Source organism: Dipodomys merriami, unplaced genomic scaffold (assembly GCF_024711535.1).
Source record: "Dipodomys merriami isolate MVZ:Mamm:240054 unplaced genomic scaffold, mDipMer1.0.p SCAF_48, whole genome shotgun sequence".
Lineage (NCBI taxonomy): Eukaryota > Metazoa > Chordata > Mammalia > Rodentia > Heteromyidae > Dipodomys > Dipodomys merriami.
In genome coordinates this window covers 979,875-989,100 of record NW_027206046.1, presented here as the reverse complement: position 1 = coordinate 989,100, position 9,226 = coordinate 979,875, and the positions used below count along the sequence as shown (strand labels likewise).

General features: G+C 48.6%; 1 non-coding gene across 1 annotated transcript; it reads right to left on the bottom strand.

The window, feature by feature from the left end:
* Positions 1-672: 672 nt before the first annotated feature.
* LOC138809047 (U6 spliceosomal RNA) lies at positions 673-779 on the bottom strand. Its single transcript, XR_011366674.1, has one exon. It is a non-coding gene; the product is annotated as a U6 spliceosomal RNA (small nuclear RNA).
* Between the last annotated feature and the right edge of the window lie 8,447 nt (positions 780-9,226).

The following is a 9,226-nucleotide window of genomic DNA, read 5'->3' as shown; positions in this document are numbered from 1 at the left end:
GGCAAGATAATGAGTACATTTCTTATCAAGCATTGTAGCCTCCTCCTTTGTTTCCCCTTCCCATCCCTTCCCATCCTCCCCCCCCCCCCCGCCCGGCCCCTGCTCCCCCCACCCAATCCTCCTCCTCTCCCCACCAAAGTTGTAAAGTTCGTTTTCAACATAACGACTTGTACATCTCATTGTTGCAATGGGTCCAACTGTATCCCTATTTAAACGATTTGTTTTTTCCCTTCCCCTCCACAAATTACAACAACATCAAATACAGTGAAAGCAGGGGTTATACCCTGGGAGAGGGACATACAAAGCAACAAAGAAATAATCTTATAAATGTGTTAGAAACAATTGCATGAAAGAAAAAAACATTTGAATACATATCTTAGGGTTCATTTCCCTAACATCAACTTATCTGACCTTTTCTCCTGGACTCAGACATATACTAGTTATTGCAAATAAGGGAAACCATGGGACCTATGTTTCTTTGGGCCTGGCTAACTTCACTTAATATAATTTTTTCCAAGTCTTTCCATTTCCTAACAAATGGGACAATGTCATTCTTTCTGATGGAGGCATAGAATTCCATTGTGTAGATATACCACATTTTCTTGATCCATTCATCTACTGAGGGGCATCTGGGTTGGTTCCTTATCTTAGCTGGTAGCTTTAGTGTGGTCTAAAAATATGGAACGCTTCATGAATTTGCGTGTCATCCTGGTGCAGGGGCCATGCTAATCTTCTCTGTATCGTTCCAATTTTAGTATATGTGCTGCCGAAGTGAACACTTGTTTTTTGTTTTGTTTTTTGATTTTGTTTTTTGTGGGGCTTGGACTCATGATCTGCGTACTGTTCCTGAACTCTTTGGTCTATTACTTTGAGCTATAGCACCACCTCTGGGTTTCTGACAGTTCATTGGAGATAAGAATGTCATGGGCTTTCCTGCCCGGGCTGGCTTTGAATTGCGATCCTCAGATCTTAGCCTCCTGAGTAGCTAGGATTACAGGCGTGAGCCACCAGTGCCTGGCTCAAGATGCTATTTTTATGGGCATTTTTTTCAGAGGACACTGAGACCCAGAGAAGAGAAGCTAAGGCCACATAGCTGGGGAGCTAGGGTCTGAGCCCACTTCACAACTCCTGTAAACAGCAGCTCTCTTCAGGCCCAGAGGGGGAGGGGGCGGGGAGGTGATAACCCCTATCTCAGATGCATGGTAAACTGTGAGTTCTTCTTAAAACATGGCTCCCTCTCCAGATGGACTTGGAACCTCCTCCCTCCCCCCCATAGATAAGCTAGGTCTTGGGCAGGGCCAGGCTTCCTGGGGGAGGGGGAGGAAGAAGATGGTTGCTCCTCAAATAAACCATTGCTGAAGAGCTCAAAGTCCTGCTTTGATCTGGATAGAGCTGGTTCAATCCACTCAACATTTAGCCAGAGCCAGTTGTATCCAGCTGGGATCTTCTCTTAAAAAGAAGTCTACCTTGGTGGGATCTGGTCTGATCAGGTGAGAACTATCCACATCCAGTATGCGAATTCACTGGAAATGGCTTGGTCTGGTTAGACGTTGTTTGAGCCTGTTGTGACTAGCTGGAACCGGCCCAAACCACGATCCGGGTTTGCTTCAATGGCATGTTCAGAGGTGGGGGAAGAGGGAGGTGGGGAGTGCGTGAAGAGGATGAAAAACATGGCGCCCAAAGGTGAGGTGGTTCGAGCCAGGCTCCGCCCTGCCTCGGGAGGACTTCAAAGATGAAATACAAGGGTGAAATACATGTCCACTCGAACCTGCCACAGCTCTGCACACACATGCTGGAAAGCAGCCTTGCGGGTTCTGGGTAAGGGCTTGTACGTGGAAGCACATCTTTGACTTTGTGATTCCTGGCTGGAGAAAGTCCCTTGAGTCACATGAAGCTCCTCGAGTCCTTCCTCTCTTGATCCCCTCTTCTCCTCCTCCTCCTCCTCCTCACCCAGCTTGTGCTCTCCCCCCTGGAGCAGGAAGGAAGTGGGGGGCCACTGACACCTTTCGCAGGACAGGAGCCAGGGCCAGCTGTGCCAGCTGTGAGGGAGGTGGGGGGCCTGGACACAGAGCAGAGACCAACTTGTCTCCGCTGGGAGCAGATGTAACCCAGACAGTCCACACCAACGGGTTGAGGTCAAGAGTCAGGGAGTGGAGAAGGGCCAGACCACCCTGGGAGCTGAACTCAAGGCCATAGGGACTCTGGAGAAAAATTCATTGTTGGATCCCAGATGGCTGGAGCCCTCGGGAAGCGTCTGCAGGCAGTACAGAGTCCTGATCCTCCTTTTCCTCAGAGGCAAAGACTTGCTCTATGGTGTCTGAGCAGAAGCGGCTGTCTTCATCCAGCCCAGAGTACTGCCTTCTGCAGGAAGTGACGTCTTCTTCCACAGGAAGTGACGTCTTCTTCCACAGGAAGTGATGTCTGTCTTCATGGTTTTTCTGTCACTTCTCCCTTTACCTTGAGGACCAAGTTGATGCTTTTGAAGCCCTTCCTGGAGCTTGTGGCCTTATGATTCTTTTATTTTGTTTTTCCAGCTGTGTGACCTTGAGCAGGAAGCTTCACCATTCTGATCTTCATTTTACTTTTCAGGAACAAGAAGGGGGGAGATACTAGAAGGTAGGAAGTTTAAATGAACTAATATGCAAAGTCTCTGGGATTTGCCTAGCCAGTCACCTAATGGTTGAATCAGGAATACTGACTGAGCTCTGTGTAGGGGCTAGAGCGTGTATCCGAGCTACTTGGAAGGTGGAGATTGGGAGGATTAAAGTTCAAGAGTCTCATATCAACCAATTAAAAAGCTGGGTGCAGCAGTGAGTTCCTGTCATCCCAGCTATGCCAGAAACATTAAACAGGAAGATCAAGATTCCAGCTGGCCAGGCAAAGAGCAAGAGCCTGTTTGAAAAATAACAAAAGCAAAAAAGGGTTGGGTGTGTGGTTCAAATGGTTGAGCACCTGCTTAACAAGGGCAAGGCCCAGAGTTTAGGCCTCAGAGAGGTTTAACTCAGAGGATATGCATTAGAGTCCCTGCTTAACCACTATCACTGGCTGTGTAGCCTCAGTTTCTCCATCTGTCAAGTAGAGGGATGTGTTTTTTTTGTTGTTGTTGCCTGTCCTCCGCCAGTGGGTACAAGAATCAGCTGATGTGAAAGAACATTATTCCCCCCCTTTCAATATCTGGTGGACAAAGATGACTGCTCACCTCCTCCAGGGTACTGAGGGAGTATGGGTGGTGGACAGGCAGCCTCAGCTACATAGAGCAGCCGTGCCCTAGGTCAGGCATTTGACCTTGGCCATTTGTCCTCTGGATCCAATGGATACTTGGGATACTCTGCTGGGCACTGGTCCTTCCTCCAGGCTTAGTTTGTCTTTGCCAAATTTCACCTCAAACTTCACCTCAGTGAAAAGCTATGTAATACAAGTGTCAACCCCAGCTCACACAGAGAATGCAGCCCTGGAGGCTAAGTTGACTGAAATGGGGGGTGGGGGGCTTTTTCTTTCTTCTTTCTCTCTTTCCCTCCTTCTCTCCCTCCTTTCTTTCCTTCTTTCTTTCTGTACCAGGGCTTGAACTCAGGGCTTGGGTGCTGTCCCTCAGCTTTCTTGTTCAAGGTTAGCACTCTAGCACTTGAGCCACAGCACTACTTCTGGCTTTTTCTGTGTATGTGGTACTGAGGAATCGAACCAAGGACTTCATGCTTGCTGGGCTAGCACTCTACCACGAAGCCACATTCCCAGCCCTGAAACTATGTTCTTTTTTTTTTTTTTTTGGGTCCGGTCATGGGGCCTGAACTCTGGGCCTGGGCACTGCCCCTCAGCTCTTCAGCTCAAGGCTAGCGCTCTACCACTTGAGCCACAGCGCCACTTCCAGCTTTTTACTTTTTGCTTATGTGGTGCTGAGGAATCGAACCCAGGGCCTCATGCATGCAAGGCAAGCGCTCTACCACTGAGCCACCTTCGCAGCCCCTGAAACTATGTTCTTAAGAGAATGATATAATGCTGTTACAGGATTCCTTCCTGCCTTTCATTCTTCCTCCCTCCCTCCTTCTTTTCTCTCTCTTCTCTACTCCTTTTTCCTTCCCTACTTTCCCTCCCTCCCTCCCACTTTTCCTCCCTCCCATTTTTCCCTTCCTCCCTTCCTATTTCTCTCTCCCATCCTTCCCTCCTGCCTCTCTCCCTCCTTCCTTTTCTCCTTCCATCTTTCCCTCCTGCTTCCTTTCCTTCCTTCCCTCTCCCTCCTTCCTTTCCTTCTCCCTTCATAAAAGAACAAATAAAGCATCCCTGTGTGAGCCCTTCAGCCTGGGAGCCCTGAGCCTTGCTGGCCCCTGGTGGCCCTGCTGGGTGTCCTTTGTGGTGTGTGTGGGCCTGGGCTGTCTGTAGCCTGGGCTGTGGGCAGAGGTGACCTCAGGTGCCCTTTGCCTGGACAGTCAGAGCTCTGTGCTGGGTGAGCCCCTGGCCCTCTGCCCGTTCTTGGGGTTCCCTAGCAAGGGGTCACTTGGGCCAGGGTGGGCAAACCACTTCCGCCCACTTCTTCCCCCCCCCAGGAGCTCCCTCTCACCATTACTCCCCAACTAATCCTCCCCCACCCCTCCACCCCTGCTCAGCCGCCAGGTGCCCGCCCATGTGTCCCCAGCTCTGGGGGCCGCCATTAACGACATGTTGCAGCAGTTTTATGAAGCGTGGCACCGAACAATTTTACACCTCATTTGATTTATGGTCCAGGATGCGCTCCCGTCTCCACAGCCCCCTCCCCCTGGGGAGACTGGCACTGCCACCCACAGCCTCCCCGGCTCCCCAGAGCTAGGCCTCTGCGGCAGGCCGGCCGGCCGGAGGACCAGCTTGCAGGGAGACTCAAGTCTGGGAACACCGCAGCTGTGATCTGACCGGCTCTCCAGGTGTCCCCAAACCAGAACATCCTGCCCCACGCCTCCTTACGAGGGTCACCAGTGACCAAGAGCAGGGACAAGCTTTGGAGACTGCTAACCAATTTCCTCACTTCCCTAGTGGGGAAGGTTCTAGAAGGTTCTAGGCTCTTCTGAAGGTCACTTAGCCGGACTCTCCACAGCAGATAGATGCAGAGTGGACAGGTCTGCACTGAGCACTGTGGCCCATTGCAAGTGATCTCCAGACAGCAGGGTCCCCTGGACTCTCCAGGGGATAGTGACCTTGCTGAGGTCAACGGATAGGTGAAGGCCGGAGGAAGGGGGACTCCCAGAGGGGCGCTGACTTGTTTGGCTTACAGAGAGTCAGACCCCTAGCTAGAATGCTCCATCACTTTCCCCTCAGACCCCAGGCCATTTGCACTGCTGGGCCCTCTATAAGCCAGGGTGGTAAGATTGGTGCTCTACTACCTGAGCCACACCTCCACTTTCAGCTTTTTACTGGCTAATTGGAAATAAGAGTCTCTCAGATTTGTCTGCCCAGTTGGATTTAAACTTTGATCCTCCGATCTCAGCCTCTTGAGTAGCTAGGATTACAGGTGTAAGCTACCAGGGCTTGGCTAGATTGGATGTTTTCTAGATAAGTAGACTTTAAGTATCTGGTAGCTATTATTATCACTCTTTACAAACAACTGTACATGTTCCCAAAGAGATAGTTTCATGAGTGTCCATCATGTGACTCTAGCTGTGAAGAATCCCACTTAAATATCTATTTAACCAAGTATCATCTCAAAAATTAAAATGTAGCAGTTGAATAAAATACTATGTAGCTATGACAAATATTTCAAGTGAGCATGTAATGAAATGGGAAGCTTTTTGTGATACAATATTGGAGAAATGAGAAGCAAGTTATAAGATAGTATATACTGAATATTATCTTTGTGTCTCGAAAAAGACAGATAGCAAACAGAGAGCCAGTGCTTAGATTATGTACAATCTAATTATAGTTATTATTCTTTATGGGAGATGGGAAATTTGGTGATTTTCATTTTCTCCTTTTACTTATCCATATTTCCCAAATTTACTTTTATGATTTTATTGTATTTATCATGTTAAAAAAGAATAGTGCAACCTTCTTCCCAACTCAGGGTGTGTGTGTGTGTGTGTGTGTGTGTGTGTGTGTGTGTGTGTGTGTGTGTGTGTGTGTGTGTGTGTGTGTGTGTGTGTGTGTACATGTTTGCTGGTACTGGGGCTTGAACTCAGGATCTTACCCTTTTTTTTTTTTTCTCAAGACTAGTACCCTACCATTTGAGCTACACTTCTGCTTGCAGCTTTTTGCTGCTTAACTGGAGACACAAGTCTCATGGACTTTCCTGAGTGGGTTAGCTTCAAACAGGGATCGTCAGATCTCGGCCTTCTCTGAGTAGCTAGGATGAGGGCATGATCTACCAATGCTGGGCCAAACTAGGGTTTTAAAGACAGTGCGGGAGAGCTGGTGAACTCTGTGCATGTCCCTGGGAGGTTTGCCCAGTAGCTGACAGGAGGCTGGATACATCATTCTTTACATCCTTTCTGTAACCACCAGGCCTCAGTTACCCCTTGGATTGACCCCCCCCATCCCCATATTGTCCCCAGGGTGCTGGTCTCATTAGAACAGGAGAGTGTACCCAGGGAGTGTTGCATGTCTGAGCCCAGGATCTCTCCAGCCAGGGCATGCATTAGGACTAGGAGTTGGGGGTGGGGGAGGGATGGAGGGGAGAGAAATGGGCTATGACCCAACACCCAGGGCCTGTGTGTATTGGCTGAGGTTCACAAAGACGCCGGACTTTGGTCCGGCAGATGGAAAATATAATTTTTTTTTTTAAAGCAGAGTCCCAGTATTTGACTGGTGAAACAATAATATTCCTTCTCTGATGTCAAACATCCGGATAAATAGAAGCTTCTTTTTTCTGCCTCCTCTTTCCCCCCAGGGGTTACAAAGGATGCTCTGACATGGGGCCTTGAACCAGGCTCACCCCACCAGGGTGAGGGCCAACTGGAGCCACAGAGAATGCTTATTTTTCAAAGGAGTGGGAAGTGTGCAGCCCACGGCAGGCTTACTCAGAGGGCCTGGCTAACTTCGGGAAGGATGCAGGACCTGCCTCACATCTCAGACCACAAAGCCCCTGGGTGTACAGCCATGGACACTTGGGGCTTCAATGCCCAAGTCCTGCTGGCCAGGGGGCTGGGACAGGGCAGCCTGGCAGGGAGAAGCTGCCCCATCCAGTGGCTAGGGCTGTGATTGTGGCTGGAACTCAGAGGGGGTGCTGGGTCACGAATGGAGATGGAGGTGTTCATTGACGAGTTCTCAGTACTTTCATCGAGCTAGAACCCAAGAATAACCAGGCCATGGAGAGGCATGCTTACCCAGCAGCTGGGTAGATCCAATGAATTTAGCTAAATCTGGAGACTGAAGGGAGGCATGCCCAGCTCCTCCAACTCTAGGGCATGAGGTAGGACCATTGGCGAATTTCTTGAGAAGAAGCTAGAGGAGAGAATGGGTTGGGATTTTTCTTAAGTCTCACAGTGAGCCGGGCATGGGTGGCTCATACCTGTAATCTTAGCTATGCAAGAGGCTGAGATGTGAGGATCCTGAAGCCAGCCCAGGCAGAAAGGGCTGTGAGACTGGTATCTCCAATTAGGCAGCAAAAAGCTGGAACAGGAGGCAGGATACAAGCGTAGAGTACCAGACTTGAGTGGGAAAAAAAACCAAGAGAAAGCTGGTTCCCATCTGTAATCCTAGCTATTCAGGAAGCTGAGATCTGAGGATTGAGGTTCAAAGCCAGCCTCGATAAGAAAGTCCATGAGACTCTTATCTCTGATGAACCACCAAAAAGCCAGAAACGGAACAATGGCTCAGGTGATAGAGGATTCATCTTGAGCACAAAAGTTCAGGGACAGTGCCCAGGCTCAGAGTTCAAGCCCCAGGACCAGCACACAGACACACAGACACAGACACACACACACACAGACACACAGATACACAGACACGACACACACACACACACACACACACAGACACGACACACACCACACACACACACACACACACACACACACACACACACACACACACACACAGAGGAAAAAATTCTTTTGGTCCATGACAGGACAGATATCTATGTTTCTATAGGCTGCTACTGACAGTCTGCCTGCATTGATAATTTTGTATGGGCATGAATAATGTGATAAATAGCCAAATGGCCATTGGTAGAAAAAAAATGTTTCCCAACCCTGTGTCTTTGCCCTTCTGGGCCAAACCACTTAGAGGTTTTCTCTGACGGCCTGGCCAGGAAAGCCCCTTGTGGCCTCTCTTATTATTTTTTTTTAGGTATGAGATAAGACTCAAACTCAGTACCTGACACTTTCATTCATTGGCTGGTGCTCTACCAATTGAGCCATGTCTCCAATCCTAGGTTATTTTTTTATTTTTTAGGTCTAAGACCAGGTTTTGAACTTAGTTCCTGCTGCTTTTGCTCATTGGCTGGCATGCATACTTGTGTGAATCTAACTAACTGCTCTTTTGCTTCATATCCATTTTGAGTCTTGGCCTGGAAACTCCCTATGATGAGGGAGGAGGGGGAGAGTATAGCTCAGCAGGAGGAGGCAGCAAGGATTCATTCTTTTGTTATGGCACAGTCCCCTGACTGGCACCCTGGTCGTCCCAGCCATGTTCTAGCTGTAACCTTGGGCAAATTCTTACCATCACAAAGCCTCAGTTTCCTTACCTATTAAATGATGACTATACTTCTTTCCTTACTGGGCAGTTTTGAAAATTAAAGGGAAATGTATTTAGAGAGTATGACCCAGTGGTTAGTACTAAACTGGTCTATTCATTTATCCTAAAAACACACATCATGTGTGCATACACGCATCATATGTGTACACACACACACACACACACACACACACACACACACACACACACACACACACACACACACACACACCCCTGATCTGGGGTCTGGTTCCAGTGGGCCCCTGAGCACCAAAAGGAGGCCATGTAGAAACTCAAAATTACAGATATTCATAGCAATAAAAATGCTGCTAATAGCACAAGACAATGTTGGGGAATTCCCTAGCAGGAGGGAACAGGCCATGCCCCAGGGAAGGCTGCCTGGGAAAACCAGGATGAGAGATGGAAACATGGCATGAAGAAAAATATAGAATGGGAGTTCTTTACCATAAATTCTCTCTTTTTTGGGGGGGGGTGTGTTTCTATCAATATTAGGACTTGAACTCAGGGCCTGGGGTCTGTCCCTAAGCTTTTTTTTTTTTTTTTTTTTTTCTCTTTTACAGCACTCTTCCATTTG